An 18,544-nucleotide genomic window follows, 5' to 3' on the forward strand; every position below is an offset into this window, starting at 1 on the left:
CTATAGTGACTGAAGCACAATTGGAAAGAAGTTATACCAAAATGGGATTCTAAAAGGTAGAACCAATGGAACAGAGTAGATCCCAGAACTGCCCCATACATGGACAGAAATGTTTGATACAGTAGATCTGGCACTGCAGATTGGTGAGGAAAGTATGGACCATGCAATAGTTGGTGTAGGGGAAATTGGATATACTTACTGGCAAAAAAATTTTGGTTCCTCCTTCACACTGTACATAACAGTCAATTCTAGGTAAATCAAAGAATTGAGTGTAAAAAGGAAAACTTCAAAACTTTTAGAAGAAAATACAGGAGAATATTTGTTTCATCTCAACACAGGAAAGAATTTTCTAAATAAAGAACAAAAAGTACAAGGAAAGTATTGTCAAACTCTGCTTCATTAAAATTAAGATTATCAATTAAAATTTTGATTATCAAAGATGGCAGAACAATGTGAAAGACAAGCTCTAATCTGAGAAAAGAAATTTGCAAAACATAACTGACAAGGAATTCTATCCAGAAAAAAAATGTATGTTGTATAATATGTTAACACCTATGTTTTATAACACATATGTATAATACACACATATTTTAAAAATCAATAAAAAAGGCAAAAACCCCATTGAAAAAATGGGCAAAAAGCACAGAAAACCATTTAACAGAAGAGAAACCATGAACGTCCAATAAACAGGCAAACATGTTCCATTATTTATAATTAAGGAAATACAAGTTAAACCAGAATGAGATAACATTTTATAGCCCCCAAACTGTTAAAACATTTTTAAAACATGTTGGTAAAAGTATGGGTTAATGTAGAGTCTTATACACTGCTGGTGGGAGTATAAATTACTTCAACAACTTTTAGAAATAATTTGGCATTATCTAGTCAAGTTTAACATATACACAAAATGTTCTGTAACCCAGAAATTCTTAGAAATTCCTAGGAATTCCAACTCTTACACATGTGCAATTGATGCATGTACAAATATGTACAGAGCAACATTTCTTTTGTAGTAAAAACAACAAAATGCAATTTAAATGGCTATCATTAGCATGGATCCTTTTGCCATACTTGTATAATGAATAACTTGCTGCAATGAAAATTAATGAACTTCAGCTATGTACATAAATATGGATGTTTTTTCAAACAAAATGTCAAGTGAAAAAATTACATTATGGAAGAATATATGCAATATGATAACATAGAAAGTGCAAAAACAGGCAAAACAGAATCATATATTGTTAAGACGTGTGAGAATCTATTTTTAAAAAAGTGATAGAATGATATACTCAAAATTTAGAGCAGTGCTTACTTTTAGAAGAAGAGCAGTCAGGAGAATGGCACAAAGGTGGGACACAGAAAGGACTTGGAACTGATAGTGTTCTCTTTCTTGAGCAGTGTGGTAGATCCATGAAAGTTCATATTATTATCATAACTAATAACTTACACTTTTTGTAAGTATGAAATAAGGAAGAAAAATGGAGATAAGAGAGAAGAAAATGACTGGAATGGATGGCTATGTATTAAATAACTCAAGGAAGTACTATCTTTTGGAGAAACCAATCTCTATTCTCTTTTATCTTCTCTATCAACCCTCCTCATTACTCCTCCCTCCCCACTGCCAAAAAAGAAAACAAAAACCAAACATAAATAACCCATAATTTGGGTACAGTTATTTAAAAAGTAAACAAACAAGGAAATGGATCAGTAAAACCAAGATACCAAGGACATCCTCCTAAAGGCTGAGGAACTGCTCTGCCTGAGGAACTGCTCTGACTCCTCCCAGTCAGATGCATCCTTCACTGTATGATATGAGCAGGAGATGTGATAACCTGGTGAAATGCTGTTATACAGAGAGCAGGGTCCCGAAGGGCTATTGTTTTTTAACTCTAAAACTAAGTGATTTTATCCTGAATAATCTAGAACGCCTGGAATACTAGAGCCCAGAATCTGTCCTTGTGTGCATGGATCCATCCATCCTTCATTTGCCCTCCAGCGCTGAGTTCCTCCTTTAGCAAGGGCTAGGAACCCGATGGAGATGACAAGGAGAAGACTTAGAGGTGATCACACCGTAGGATGATTGTGTAAGGTTGAAATTAGGTCTTGGGCAGACTTGGAGGCCCAAGGTCACAAGTAGTTTGCTCTGCTTGCCTGAGGGGTCAGAGAGGGCTGCATCACAGACAAGGTGACTCTGTGTCGTGATAAGTCTTGCTATGCCTTGAAGATCAGAGGAAAAGCTTTCAGACATGTGGTGTTCAAACTTTTTGTTTGTTTTGCTATTAACTTCTTAAAGAAAATCTGAAAAGCTATGTACGGCTCACAATTTTTGTTTACATTAAATTTTTTTTATTCTAAGTTTAAGTAGTTGTAAATAATGCAATAATCTCTTTATTATGAATGCCGACATTTTAAAACAAGCCTCTTACACAATTTAAAAATGTTTCCAATTACTATATTCTATAGTAATTTGATATAAAATATCCAATAAGAACAGAGAAGAACAAACTCAAAGTACTGTCATTTAAAGCAAGACTTTCAAATAATTTTTAAAAATGCTTCCAATGGAACCTATATGCTGTGTGATTTGATATCAGCATCCTTTTAGAAATAGAAGAACAAGTTTTTTTAAAAGATTTTATTTACTTATTTGACACAGAGAGAGAGAGAAAGTACAAGCAGGGGTAGTAGCAGAGGAGAGGGAGAAGCAGGCTCCTCATGGAACAGGGAGCCCGGTGTGGGGCTGGATTCCAGGACTCTGGGATAGTGACCTGAACGAAAGGCAGAAGCTTAACCGATGAGCCACCCAGGTGTCCCTAGAAAAAGTTCTTAAATATTACATTGTTCTTTCTTCTCTCTGATTCATCTTTCCATTCCTTTACCTTATAAAACATTGTTAAAACATTTCTTCTGGATTGAGTCCTACAGTGATTACTGGTACACAATTGATAGAAACAACCTAAGTGTGTTTTGGTAATTGTTGTTTTTAAACAAAATGTTTATTGGAAACAGATCTCTTCATGACATAGATATTTTTTCTTTATGTTGCTCTGTTTTTAAAAAACAAGTAATATATCCATGTTGACTACTTATTGCTAAAAGGGAACAGAATTCAGCATCAATACTCACCCTATTTTTTCTTTTTTTTTTTTTTTTTAGATGTGAATGCTGAGACATTTCGTTCATATTTAAGCAGTGGGATTGCAGATTTTATTATAGAAATGTCATTTGATTCTTTGAATTCTTTTTGAGTTAAATGCTTAAAGTCATTTAATGATTTTTTTTCTCAAAATTATTTCAAAAAACCTCTCGGTGGATAATTCACATCTCCTTCAATTCTGTGGTGAGCAATGAATCAATGCCATTTGACTTGTGAAAATATTTGTAACCAGTTATTAGAGTTAGTCACTTTCTCAGCAATAATAAAGATGTTTGTTTCATTGTTGCTTTACTAGGGAACCTGGTGGGTTTTGCACCCTGAGGCAATAGACCCCTTAAGATCTGAGATGGAAGAGAGGAGGGTCTTAGCTCTGTAAGGCAGGAAGAAGTCCATTTCAAAAGGGAAACATACAACTCTGAACTCACTCTTAGGTAGCATTTAGAGAAGAGTAAACATGTGCTTTGAGGATCTGAACATTGATTCTGGTAAGACAATTCAAGACTCAACATGGAAAGTACTCTAGAATCTTGCTATTGGAGTGTGGCCTGTGTTTGGGCAGCATGGGCATCAGCTGGGAGCTGGGTAGAAATGGAGAATTTCAGGTGCACGCCAGACCTACCGAATCAGAATCGGCATTTAACAGAATCTCAGGGTGATTTGTAAGCACATGGAAGTTTGAGAAACAGCGGGCTGGACTACCGCCCCTCCCCTCCCGGCAAAACCTGGCTTCATAGCCTGCAATCTGTCCCTGGCCCTTGTGTGAGCTCCTTCCCAGGGTAGGCTATCACTTAAACAAGGCTTCAGCGTCTGCTGCTCATGCTCCTGGCTTCAATTCTCCAACAGGTCCCCGATTCAATTTCTAGCAGCCAATGGGACTGGCAGAGCTGCACTTTCTGATTACAAATAATTTGAAGACTGCTTATGTAAGACTAGATGGTCCCTAAGGGACCCTTGGTAAGTGGTAGCTGATAGCTCTTACTTCCTTCTCGCTAATATTCAGATTCAGGAAGATCTGTTTTCCTCCGAGTGTCACTCCAGCCTGTGATTTTGCGTTACTTGACGTTAAGATTGGCAAGATCTGCCTGTGTCACGGAGAGGTTTCTTCCTATCATCCCTGTGAACGTTGTCATTAGGAGAGCTACAAATAGAACAGCCTTTTTTTTTTTTTTTTTAGGGAAAATAAAAGCCCATTCAAATCAAGGGTCAAAAGCTACTGGCTCTAGCAAGAAGAAAATGGCTGTGGTTGTATTTTTGAAATGTTTTTGCCTTTCTCTGCATTTTTGCTGTGTTGACAGTTGTGCCATCCGGGCTCGGCCTAGCCTTCCGCCCTCCCTTTTGGCCCCACATTCACTTTCCATGTGTGTGGGATTCCAGATGTATAAACAAGGGGGCCTAGCGCCAAAGCCTTCATCCTGGGTGCAAACATCTAAGCGGCATGGTGTTTGGAAGCATAAGTTTGTGGGAAGAAGCATTTCCCCAACATCATTCTCACTTTGCCTCTGCAGCAGAAAAGCCTGCAGTGTGCTGGACAGAGCAAGGACAGCTCAGAGGTCAAAATCGATTCCATCGCTCATTTGCTGGGTGATGCAGACAGGTTACTTAAATTCTCCGAACTGCCATGTCTCTATCTCAAAGATGGCCATCAACCAAATGGCTACAGGAGAATTAAATGAGACTCGGCGCATCTGTAGATAAATGGACGTACATAAAGTGATTTTCCTCCTCCTTCCAAAACAAATTGGACAGTGTTTCTTAAAATCATTGCTTCATAAAATCATGGGACTCTAGGCTGGGACAAGTTCTTAAAAAATTGTCTCCTTCACTCTTGAAAATACTGGAGGAGAAAATGATCTGCTCTGGTGAGTCAAATTTCAGATTTTACAATAGCTTTATAGGCGAATAGTAATTTAAGATGATGGTGGCCGAGAAGGGACACATTTTTCTACAGCTGCTCAACCACAGATCTGTGCTACAGGTTATGAGAACTAAGTCAGAATGTGAAAGGACAAGAGAGGTCATACAGTAGAGCAGAAGAAGCACAGCACTCAGAGTCCTCAGATGCATTGTATTTGCTGCTTTGCACAGCATTTTGAATAGTGAAATTAGATACCCCTATCCGTGGTTCTCAAAGTGTGGTTCCTAATCAGCTTCAGCATCACTGGGGAAATTGTTGGAAATGCAAATACTCTGGCTCCGGCCCAGGCCTCCTGAATCAGAAACCCTGGGGCCCGTACCACCAATCAGTGTTTTAGCAAAGCTTATACGTGGATTCAGATCCACTCCTGAGGTTGTAAATTACTGGCATACATTATAACAGCTTATGACCATCTTTTCCAATGCAAAGTAAAATGATAGCGTGAATGTCTTAGCATTTTAATTTCCTCACCTTCTTGACGTATGCTGTATACATCCCAGATGTTACTCTCTGCTGATTCTTGCAGAGCTAGGCATGAGCACGGTCATTAGAGAGAACTTTCTCCACCGCCCTGGGTGGGGTTTGTTTAATCATGGGGCACTAAAAAGGAGAACGATCTTGAAAACTAGCAAACGAACCTGATCTCCCTTCTGTTCTCTAGAGATACTTTTCCTCTAGAGTTACAATGTATTTATAACTTTATTACAAATTATGCAGATCACTAGGTTTTCATTTCCACACCTTAACAATCCCATCTCTACAGTTGCAGTTACAGTGAAGCTCTGTGTTGTCTGGAAGGTGGCCACATCTGTGATGATGTCGTGGTGTCCCACAGGCAGAGATTCTGGGCCCCTCTGAGGGCTGTCATTCCTTGGTCTGTTTATTCTGGATCTCCTGCTTCATGGTTAAAAGTCAAGAAGTCAGAAGTTAAAAGCCTGTACCGCATTCTGCCTCTCATTCATATTCCCTTACTATCGGCCATTTGCGCGTCTGGCACAATCCCCCAGATCAGAGGTCCTCCAAGGACAAGAGTCATCCACTTAATTCCCCTTTTACAAGGTAGGCATGAAAGAGATATTCATGGACATACCTGAAATGGAAGCCCAGCAAGCAGGAGAAGCTTAGTGAAAGCTGTGAGCTCTTGGTCCCTTGGTCGCACCGTCTCTGTTTATTGTGTGAGTTTTATTACTTACTTTATTTCCACGTGGCATTCTCTAGAGACTTTGTAAATGATTGACTGTGTTCATCCCCCCAACTCTGCAGAGAACAGGCTTTGTAAATACAGTGGAAGACAGGAGATCCGCAGCTAAAAGCTTCCTAATGAGGACAACTCGAACATGTTATTTTCAACATTCAACTCCCGAGTTTGAATAATTCATGAAAAAAAATCTGTTGAACTAGAAGTGACTGGGCTATTTTAATGAAAATAGAGATTCGGAATGTTTCAGAGCTGGAGATGTTGTAGGGGGAACCGCAGGCAGGGAGAAATGACCAGCCCAGCACAGAGTTATCTCGGGTCTTCTCTGGTCAGTACTCCCATCATCCAAGGTCACACCATGGCCAGTGGTCATTCCCAAACCAGAAACTGGACCTTGAGATGCTCACTCACTCACAGCTCTCTCCACTGAGCCCCACAGCCTGCCACAGATACCAGACAGGCGTCTGGCCCAACATCCTTCTCTCTTGCATTGCCGAGCCACGGAAGACACAACAGATCATATTTCCTCTTTGTCTTTAGTCTAGCTTAGTTGATCTCAGTTGGCTGTACATTAGAATTCCTTGGGGAGCTTTTAAAAAATCTGGATGCCCAAAACCCACCCCAGACCAGTTAACTAAGTCTCTGGGGGTGAGACCCAGCCCCAGTCTTTTTAAAGCTCCCTAGGTGATCCCACCTGCAGCCAAGTCTGAGAAACATCAAGTCTAACCCACCTCCTTCTCATTTCTCCTATTCCCTTAAAGGCCAGAAGACTTCTCTTGTTCCTTCTGTTTTCTTTTTTTAATTCCTCAGGTTTTAACACTGTAATCACAGTTCACATCATGTGTCCTGCCATTCCAAGCCATTTAAAACAATTGCAAAAACTTAGCCCTGTAATCCCCTCCTTATCTACTTGTTTCTCCATTGGCTTGGATGCTGTGTCCCTCCTCCTGGCCTCCACAAGTTCACCCCCAAGGACCTCACTCTTCCACGAGGGGCTGCCATTTGTAGCCCATCCCTGGCACCTCCTCTCAACACCTCTTCCTCCTGAGCCTCTGCTGATGGCAGCTGGGGGGCTGGACCAGGGGGACTGGGCCATCCCCCCCACCCCAGGTGGATGAACCTTCAGGGAGGGCTGCTCCTGTGATGATTGGTCCCAGAGGGAATAATTCTTGCAGCAGCTCTTCTCTTCTTCTTGCTGGCTAAGTGTGTGGGTGTGCAGCAGGCATTTGCTAGGGAACGTCGGCAAAAAATAAAACTTTTCAAGCTTCACTTCTGCAGACAGATTGAGAGGCCCCCCAACAGTTCAGAATTGCCGAATCTGGCTCCATCCTCCCACTTACACCCCAGGAAGTGGTAGGTCGAGTCAGATGTGTTTGGATTTGCTGACAGTGGCCAAGCTTTGGGAGTTTAAGTCATAAGGGTGATAGTTTAAGATAAACCAGTAACAAGTAATTATTGGACACCCACTCAAGCAGGGCACTGTGCAAGGCACTGATAAAACCAAGTGGGAGGTCACCCCTGCTAAAGGCACTTAATGGGCAGGGGAAAGGAGGCAAGAGAGATTTGGAGGAGGCTAGAGTCCATCTATAAAGTTCAAGAAGAGCAGAGGGCTGAAATTCAGGCCCCCGGCAAGGATAAGAAGAAACTCTGAAGAGTCATAAAGGGGCAGGTGGCGGGGTGAGTGACACTGTGTGTTCAACTTCCTAGGATTTAAAGCCCAGGCACCATTTGCCCAGCTCATGCTCAACAACCGTACTGCAAGCTCCATATTGTTTTAATCTTGTCATTTTGACCCTCAAGACATCCGGACCCCTCAGAGAGCCTAGCAAATACTATCTGAAGATAGCTGCTGCTTCTGTCTCAATCTGTCTCCATCTCCCCTGTGCGTGTCTCTTTTCCACATCTTCTAACTCCTACACTTCATCTCCCTTGCTATGTCTTAGATATATAATGGTTTTTTTTTTTATGGAAAAGTAAAGAAATAAATCTAAGCTCTCAGTCTATTATCAGAGTAATAATAAATATCCCTGATGGAAATAACCGACACAAAATAAGAGTAACAATAGCTAATACTACATACAGGGAAAAAAATGATTATTGATGAAAAATGGCCCAAAGAATAAAATCTTGACAAAATGTAGACCGCCAGGGGCACCTTGGTGGCTTAGTCTGTTTGGTGTCTGGCTTTGGCTTGGGTCATGATCCCAGGGTCCTGGGGTTGAGTTCCATATTGGGCTCCTTGCTCGGCAGGACTCTGCTTCTCCCTCTCCTCCCTTCTCATGCTCTCTTCTCACTACCTCTGTCTTCATATAAATAAATAATATCTTTAAAAAAATGTAGACCTCCAAATCTAACTGGGAAACAATTGGAGTTGGTAGAAATAATGGCCACAAAAAGAAACTCACAAATGCAAATGTTATAACTAGTAAAATTCGACATGGATGAAAACCTGATAATGAATCAGATCTTGTTGTATCATTTAAATGGAAAAATAATGCTGACAAAAAAAATTCCCATAAACTATAATAAAAGTGGTAAAACTGGAAATGAATTATGCTCTAGGGGAAATTGATCAATGAATTTTATTACTTAATGATACTTGTTCTGGGAACCCTCACGCACAGTTGGTAGGAAGAGAGATGGTATGAGGACCGTCAAAGTTAAAAATAGAAATACCACATGATCCTATAATTGTACTTCTGGATATTTACCCAAAGAAAACAAAAACACTAATTCAAAAAGAAATTGCAGCCCTAAGTTTATCGTAGCATTATTTACAGTAGCCAAACTATGGAAGCAGCCCAAGTGTCCATTGACAATGAATGAATAAAGATGTCACACACACACACACACACACACACACACACACACACACACACACAATGGAATATTACTCAGCCATAAAAGGGAAAAGGAGTCTTGCCATTTGTGACAACATGGATGAACCTGGAAGATATTGTGGTAAGTGAAATAGTCCAACAGAGAAAGATTAATACCATGATTTCAGTCATATGTGGAATTGAAGAACAAAACAAATGAATAAACAAACAAAAAACCAGAAACAGACTCATAAGTACACAGAACAAACTGGTAGTTGTCAGAGAGGGAAGAGGTTAAGGAGTAATAAAATAGGTGGAAGGGATTAAGAGGCATAAATGTGTAAAATAAATAAATCACAAGAATGTAAAGTACAGCATTGGGAATATGGTCAATAATATTGCAATAATGTTGCATGGTGACGATGGTGACCACACTTATGGTGTGGAGCATTATGTAATGTGTCTAATTGTCGATCACTATGTTGTACATCTGAGACTAATAGGATATTGTATGTCAACTATACTTCAATAAAAAAAAACATTTACTCTAGAAATTACTTTCTTGATGGGAATCTACCAATGTTGGCATAATTTTGATGAAAATATTTATGGTCAAACTTCCATTGGGGTAAAATAACAATAAAAAATTATCACGACTCCATAGAAGCTGCCTTCTGAAGATGCAGCTAGGTGGAAGCTGACAACCAATTCCAGGGTAGGACCTTGGAATCTGTATTTCTAAAACAATGTGCCACCTTCTGAACCTTAATTTATACAAATCAATCATTGTGCTCACTTCGCAGGATATATACTCAATATACCAACTATTAAAAAAATATTTTGGGGGCAACTAGGAAAGTTTGAACATGGATAGGATATTAGATAATAGTAAACAATTATTATTGTTTTTTAGGTATAATAATGATGATATAATCGTGTTTTTTAAAAAATCTTGTTATGGACTGAATTGTGTTCCCCCCCCAAATTTAGATGTTGAAACCCTAACCCCCGATGTGTCTATATTTTGGGACAGGGCCTTTAAGGAAATAATTAAGATTAAATGAGATCATAAGAGTGGGGTTCTAATCCAATAGGCTGCAGGTTCTTATACGAAGAGGAAGAGACATAATGAGTTCATGCACAGAGAGGAAAGGCCATGTGGGATTATAGTGAAAAGGTGGCCATCTGCACGTAAGCCAAGAAGAGAGGCCTCGGGAAAAACCAAACTTGTTGATGCTAGATCTTGGATTTCTAGATTCCAGAATTGTTAGAAACTAAATTTCTGTTGTTTAAGTCACTGAATCTATGGTATTTTGTTATGGTAGTCCTAGCAAACTAAAACTAGTCCTTACATAGTAGAGATACTTACTAAATTATTTATGAGTAGAACAATTTGATGACTGAGATTTTCTTTAAAATACTCCAGGGGTCGGGCACCTGGGTGGCTCAGTGGGTTAAAGCCTCTGCCTTCGGCTCAGGTCATGATCCCAGGGTCCTGGGATTGAGACCTGCATCAGGCTCTCCCACTCCCCCTGCTTGTGTTCCTTCTCTCGCTATGTCTCTCTCTGTCAAATAATAAATAAAATCTTAAAATAAAATAAAATAAAATACTCCGGGGGAAAAATGCTTAGGAAATAAAAAATTTAGAGTAAGGGATAGATGAAATAAGACGGGCTAAGAATTATTGAAGCTGGGTAACAGGTACAAGAAGGTTCATTACAGTACTCTCTTCTAGCGTAGAGTGTATTTGAAAATATCCAAATAAGCTTAAAAAATTGACAGTGACAATTTTAAGATGATTTTGATGCACATCTAAGTAGGTAATTACTGAGAAAGGGTTTCCGAAAACTTGTATTCTAACCTGGGCTTTTATGGCCTGAAATAATTGTGTTACTAACCTATATGTATAAATAAGAACTTAACTGAATAAAATAAAGTGGTATGGAAAGGAATCAAAAGGCCAAGTGCAAGCAGCAGAACTGCAGGCAGGGGACAAGCAGGCAAGGGAGAAGGATCAGTATTTACGGAGTGCCTAATGCATACGAGATGCTTTGTAAACCTTATCTTTGGATGCTCACATAGGTCTATGAAATAGACTTTTTTAAGTTTTAATCTTTTTTAAAAGTTTTAATATCAAGAAATTATGGCTTAGAGAGTATGAATGAATTCCCAAGATCCCACACTAGGAGATGGCTGGGATTTGAATCCAAACTGACTGCCTCCAAAACTTATAATCTTTTCCCTACCCAATACCTTTTCCCAAGCTATTTCCAAATGCCAGACCACAATGGGCAGAGGAATTTTGAGGAGGATGAGATTATGGAGAGATGGGGCCAGTAAGGACTAACGAAGGACCATGAAGGACTTGAGCTTGGATGTAGGTCCTGGAGGTAGAGTAAAGGACATTTGAGCATCCCAAGAGTGGGGAAGGATGGCAAGAAGCAGAAACTTAGTAGCAAATAGAGAATGGGAGGCATTGTGTGCTCCTGGGGAGATATGGCAAGAGCAGGATTGGGTGATGGGAAGTGGAATTGAAAAAAGAGGTGTCCCAGGACTTGGACCTGGACAAGTTTGGTTAAAATAATAGATTTTAAACCTGGGAAGGAAAATGATGCCTCCATCACCAGGTGAGGAAAGCTAGGAGGAAGTTGTTTCAGGTGGGTAGGGGAGAAAGGGATAAAATCAGCTTAAAGATGTGGAATTGGGGATGATATTGGAACATCCTAGTGGAGAAGGCCAGATGGCAGTTGGGTTGACAGAATTTTAGATTTGAAAAATCACCGGGTCTACCACTTCATTTGAGAATATGAATCCAAGAAGTAACAAGTGAGTGCCCAGGGAATACAAAGATGTGAGTCCTCAAGTCTGCCTTACACTGTGATACAGAATGTAGGCAATTCATTCTTTGTCTGCCTACTATGTCCCAGGCACTGTTCTAGGTGTTGGGGATGCAACAGTCCTAGCGGTAGATACATTGCCTGGATTATTATTATAAAGACCTTTTAATGGTTCTTCTTGCTTCCACCCTGGCATCTCCTCCCTTTTCCCTCAGCCAGGAGCCATTACAGTTGCTATGTTTCACGTATGGTCTATGTACATGGACTGAATGTAAAAGGAACCCCCTCGACAGTGCTGTGGACAGTCCACCCCATGTGGCTACATGTGACAGCCCCGGGAAAGGGGTCCTATTACAAGTCAGCTTACATTACCCCTCTGCACAAAATGCTCCAGGAGCTCTTTTCTCACCTCCCCAAACACATAAGCCATACTCTATCCTCAGATCCTTGGCGCTGGCACGTCCCTCTACCCAGAAAGTTCTGCCAGATATCCATCTAAATCGCCCTCAAGGCTTTACTCAACGATCAGCATTTCATGGAGGCCTTCCTTGGCCACCCGTTTCAAATTGCAACTGTCTCTGTCTTCCTCTGCCACATTCCTAATCTCCTATATCTGGCTCTCACTTGTGCTCTTCTTTTCTTCTTCTTCTTTTTGCCTATTTGTTTCTTTCTAACACGGTATTTATGTTAACTTTTTAAGTTGTCTGTCTACATTGGAACAGAAACTAGACAGGGCCAGGCTTTTTGTCTCATTTGTTCACTGCTGTGACCCCAAGAATTAAGCACAGTGCCTGGCACACAGGAGGTGCTCAGTGAATGAATGAACTCACTGTTCCGTGAATGAATGACGGCGTAACAGGGTAACTGATAGAAGAGAGACAATGACAACGCACTGAGGAGTGAAAAAGGGGTGCCAACTCAGTCTACCTGAGAATGTCAGGGAGTTTCACAGAAGAGGTGCTGCTTGATCTGGAACTTGAAAGAGAGGGAGGCAGGTCTAGGCAGTTGTGGTAGGTGGAATCATGGCCCCATGATATCCAGGTCCCTATCCCTGGAGCCTGCGTGTGTTACCTTATAGGACAAAAGAGCCTTACAGATGTGAGTAGGTATCTTGAGGTGGGGGAGAGATTCCCCCACATTATCTGGTGCACCCCCATATGCAATCACAAGTTCCCTTGGAGGAGGGTGACAAAGGCAGATATAACAGCAGCAGAAGTGCAGGTGACAACAGCAAACACGATATTTACTTCCCAGCTGGCTTTGAAGACAGAGGAAGGAACTGCCAGCCAAGGAATGTGAAGAATGCAGCTCCAGAGGCTGGAAAAGACAGTTGGATTCTTTCCCGGAGTTCTCTGAGGGAGCATGGCCCTGATGACATCCTTTGCTTCGCCTTAGTGGAACTGAGGTCAGGCTCCTGACCTTCAGGACTGTGAGGAAATAATGTACGTTATTTTAAGGCACTGGTGGTTGGTTACAAGGGCCAGAAGAGCCTGACATAGCAGGTAAGGGCATCCTTGTAGGCGGGAAGTGTATGCACAAATCACAAAAGCAGCTGCACATTTGAGAACCTCCTGAGGAGCCGAGTGTATCTGGGTTAGGCAAGAGGGAGTGGAGGAAGATGGTGCTGGAGACGTAGCAGGGGCTAGGTTGTGAGGGGCCTCGCAGATCAGAAAAAGAGTGGAGTATATTCTGTGGGTAGAGGGAGGAGCAGGGACACTGTGTCGTGTTGCCCAGATCCCCTTTCAGGACTGAAGGGCTTACTCTGTGGGCTTCATGGCGTGCTGCTAGCAGATGGCCCTTCCTCTCAGTCCTCTTGGGGTCTTTCCTGAAGGTAGCCATCTTGCCCAAGCTCATGCCAGCTTCCTGGAGCAGCCTACATCCAATGACTGGTCTACATGGGAGTAGAGTTACCCCAATTCAGGGGAACTCTGAAGGCCATCCTATCGTCAGAAGTCCCCCTGGGGATTAGTTGAAACTTTCTTGCCAGGACTTCTCCCTGTGTCCATGCAATCCTCCCCCTTTCCTCCCCACCACAGGTGTTAATTTCAAGAGTTCTCCTGAGTAGACATCAGACCTGCTAGTCTCTGACTATTTCTGCTTCCCTAGGAACTCAGCCTGCCAAGTGAGTGAAGAAGTCTTTAACCAAGAGAGTGAAAAGTAAGACTGACATGATCATCAGCATGGAACAAAGTGTTTAGTAACCTTGGCTCTGGAGTCAGAACCGGCTTTAAATCCGGACTGCACTCCCTACAGCAACCTCAGTCCATTTATCTCCTGGTTTGCTCAATGCAAAAGGGGGATAAAAATACACTACACCTTATTGTTGTTGTTTTAAGAAGATCTTTAGAGCCTGTTACTTGGCACATGGTAAACGTTTAATAAATGGTAGATATGATTATGGATGTTAGATGTCAGTTGAATAGATCTCCTCCAAAGTGTCGCATTCTGTTATGTGCCCTCTTCAGAGGAGAGAGAGAGACAATTAGAGGGATAGAGAGAGTGCATGTGTGCTGTCTCTCCACTGAACTGTGAGTGGATATGCACCTGGCCCTTCAAAATAAATGTATGTTAAGGACCGATATGGTGTGTAGACTCTCATTCAGGACATGCAGAGGGTATAATCAAGGTGTCTCCCAGGGCTATCTTTTTGCCTACTTAGAAGGAGAAAGAATTTGCTTTCCATTTACCAAACAGCAGGCCTGCATAATAAGAAAGGATTGATTTTCTCAGCATTCCATTAGCCCTGGGTCTTTAAAGAAAGCATAATGCACTCCAGTGGGGAGAAGAATTGCATCATCGGGGAGCTGGAAAGAGACCTGGAGAGGAATCAGGCTGGAGTCCTAGCTTTCAAAGGGAATAATCCGACTCTCCTCCACATTTACCATATATGCTTTTTAAAAAAATTCCTTAAAGTCTGGCAGTTTATGCCCACATTTCCGATCCAGACACACATTTCATAACCAGCTCAGCTGCCGACCCAGTTAAATAATAATGAGTGATTTTTATAAATCTAAACTTTTTCTCTCATAAGAACCCAGCAGACAAGGCTGCAGGGCGGTGGCTGGGGGAGGAGTCATCATCCGTGGTGATGTTGAAACCCATTGGATGGATGGCCCTAAACACAGGGCAGGTGTCTGCGCGCCATCAGACCGCTGGTGGGAGAGAAGGAATTCAGTGAATCCACTGTTTTGTCCACCTGCAATCCACACAAGTAAAAGCAGCTGAAAGAAGAAGATGCTCCTTCCTCAGAGAATTCAGTGGTGTTTTTCCTCCCCACTGAAGGAAGGTTGCCTACTGGAGGCTGTTGTAGGAAATTCAGAATAACCAGTGGTCAGAAGGCAGATGTTTAACAACGGACTCGGGGGGACAGTCCTGATTTGTAGAAAGTGATTATTGCTGTGGTGCCAGTCTTCTCACCATAGTCTGTTCCAAACTACCAACATATCGCTGAATGTGATGGTGGGAGGGGGTGGCCAGTAGCCAACCATGTTAGAGTGTTTCCACCATTCAGATACAATAGAAGCTGTAAAGTCGAGGGCACGAAGAACAGTAAAATGTAGTGAAATAATGGGGATGTGGAGATTTTGAGTATTTGTCACCTTTGTTTTTAATGTATTTATTTGGGTATGTTTGTAATAATATAGTTTTTCCCCCCAAAGATTTTATTTATTTATTTATTTGTCAGAGAGAGATTGAGAGAGCACAAGCAGAGGGAGGTGCAGGGAGAGAGAGAGAGAAGCAGGCTCCCTGCTGAGGAGGGAGCTCAGTGTGGGACTAGATCCCAGGACCCTGGGATCATAACCTAAGCTGAAGGCAGACGCTTAACTGACTGAACCACCCAGGTGTCCCTGCACAATATAGTTTTACATTATGAGTGTTTTTAAGAGCCAGCTCTCAGAATTCCTGAATATATAACAGTTGACGAGAGTCAGTCTAAGAGGCTCCAGCTCAACCCTGACCCTGGGCCCTTGACAAAGAACACATTTCCTTGGATGTTGGGGATGAGAGGCATCGAAACTTCTCTCAGTTTCAGTCCGAACCCCTGACCATTTACTCATTCATTCATCTTTTGTTTAGTCAATAACCATTTATTGAGCGTATGCTAGGCCCTGGAAACAGTGTAATGACCAAGAGCAGAGCTCTAGTTAGATTACAGGGGAGTGTAATAAGACATGTGACAGAGAGAGAAGTGGGGAAGGTGACAGTGAGGAAGGAAGGGTTGCCTCATAGACTGGGATCCAGGGATGCCTTGCTGAAGTTTTGACCTCCAAGATCTTCTTGATACAGAAGATTGTACTGATACAGTACAGAGTGTACTGATACACTCTCTTCCGTCATCCCGCAGGACACCACCCTCTTCCTACCTTGTTAGCTGCTCCTGCTCAATCTTATTTGCCAGGTCCTCCTTACTTCCATGACTTCCTAATGTTGCAGTGTCCCAGATTCTAGCCCTTGGCCCTCTTCTCTTTCTTCCCCCCTTGCCCAATGCTTGGTTATCCAGCGTCATGCCAGCAGCTTATCCACCCCCAGCGCTGACCCTTCCTACGACCTCCAGACTCATGCATCCCATCACCCATTTAAAAACGCTACTGGACAGCTCGTAGATGTCTTACCCTTAACACGCTGGACACCTCACCTTCTGTCCTTTGAAACTAGCTTCTCCTCCATCTTCCCCATCCCAGGAAATGGCAACTCATTCCTTCTAGCTGTTCAGGGGCTCAAATCTATAAGGCATATTTGACTCCCTTTTTCCTCTAAATGCCTTAAATCTAATCTATTGGCAAAGATTGTGGACTCTGTCTTCAAAATATCTAGAATGCCACCACGTCTTACCACTTCCACTGCCTTCACTGTGGACGAGCCATCATCGTCTCTCACTTGCATGTTACAATACCTCCCAGGAGCCTCCCTGCTCCCGCTCTGTTCACGCCCCTTCCTCCCATCATCTCTAACGCTTCTCAGCGTAGGAGTCGGAATGGTCCCATTCGAAAAAAGAAAATTGATCATCCCATTACAGTGCCTGACAATGGCAAACATTCTATTATGGTGGCTTTTAAATTCACAGAAAATTTATTCTAGGCGATACCATGATTTCTAATGCCTGATTCTATTGGTTCTCAAAGACAAATAGCTTGGCTTAAACAGGGCACCCCTGATTACACAGGAAGCCTAGTAGGTCTTTAGTCTCAGGGCAGAGGAGATGCTGGCCTGCAATGCAAACAGCGTCTACAGAAGATCTATTTTAGGGGTGCCTGGATGGCTCAGTCGGTTAAGAGTCTGCCTTTGGCTCAGGTCATGATCCCAGGGTCCTGAGATAGAGCCCAGGGTTGGCTCTGTTCAGAGGGAAGACTATTTCTTCCTCTCCCTCTGCTGTTCCTCCTGTTTGTGCTCTCTCTCTCTGTCAAATAAATAAATAAAAATCTTTAAAAAAAATAAAAAAGAGCTATTTTAATAGCCGAGACTAATGTATTTTTATTTAGAGAGTGAAAACTCTCCAGTTTAGCGAAATGAAAAAGAAAGTCTTCCTGTGTCTTTCCTTCCCTTTGCAAACATTTATCTGTGCCTATCCCTGTGTTCATTTTTTAAAAATTGAGGTGTCATTTACTTACAGTGAAATTCCCTACTTTCAGTGTGCAGTTCTTGGAGTTTTTTTTTTTTTTAAAGATTTTATTTATTTGTCAGAGAGAGAGGGAGAGAGAGCGAGCACAAGCAGACAGAATGGCAGGCAGAGGGAGAAGCAGGCTCCCTGCTGAGCAAGGAGCCCGATGCGGGACTCGATCCCAGGACGCTGGGATCATGACCTGAGCCGAAGGCAGCTGCTTAACCAACTGAGCCACCCAGGCGTCCCAGTTCTTGGAGTTTTGACAAAGGTATGCCCTCAGACAACCCCACCACCAACTGACTGATAGAGTTTACATTTTCTCTTGAGTAAAATAAAGATCTCTAGGTATACGTGTGCTATCGAAAAGCCTCTCTTTTAGAATATTCCCAAATAAATGCTGACCTCTTATCTCAAATCCCTGACAAACACCAGTGATGAAAATGGTAAAACCACTCTTCCCTTTGGAGGATCCTCTGTGTCTTTCTTAATCAGTAAGAGGAGTGGTTTGTAAATTAGCAAAGTCATTGTTTGGTCAGGGGCCCTATTCAGAATAATTTTACAAGTACTCAGAAAGAGTTCTTAGCTTTCCTTCTTAAGAATACCAAACTTTGCCCTTGTTTACATATTGATTTGCCTTACAAGCATTTTTCCCACTGAGAGTGCAAAAAAGTCCAGCCTGCTGGAACACTGTGATGCCTCGTGCTGGGCCGGGTCTCTCCCTGCCACCAAATCGGGCTCAGAGCCTTTCATCTAGGCCAACGTGCTACCTGCTGGTTTGATTTTCATTTTTTCATTTTTTAAAAAGATTTTATTTATTTTCTTTTTAACACAGAGAGAGCACAAGCAGGCAGAGCAGCAGGCAGAGGCAGAAGGAGAAGCAGACTCTCCTCTGAACAAGGAGCCCACTGTGGGGCTCGATCCCAGGACCCTGAGATCATGACCTGAGCCAAAGGAAGACCCTTAACCGACCCAGCCACCTAGGCTCCCCCAGTTTTCATTTTTTCTTAAACAAGATA

Source organism: Lutra lutra, chromosome 1, assembly GCF_902655055.1.
Source record: "Lutra lutra chromosome 1, mLutLut1.2, whole genome shotgun sequence".
Classification (NCBI taxonomy): Eukaryota; Metazoa; Chordata; class Mammalia; order Carnivora; family Mustelidae; genus Lutra; species Lutra lutra.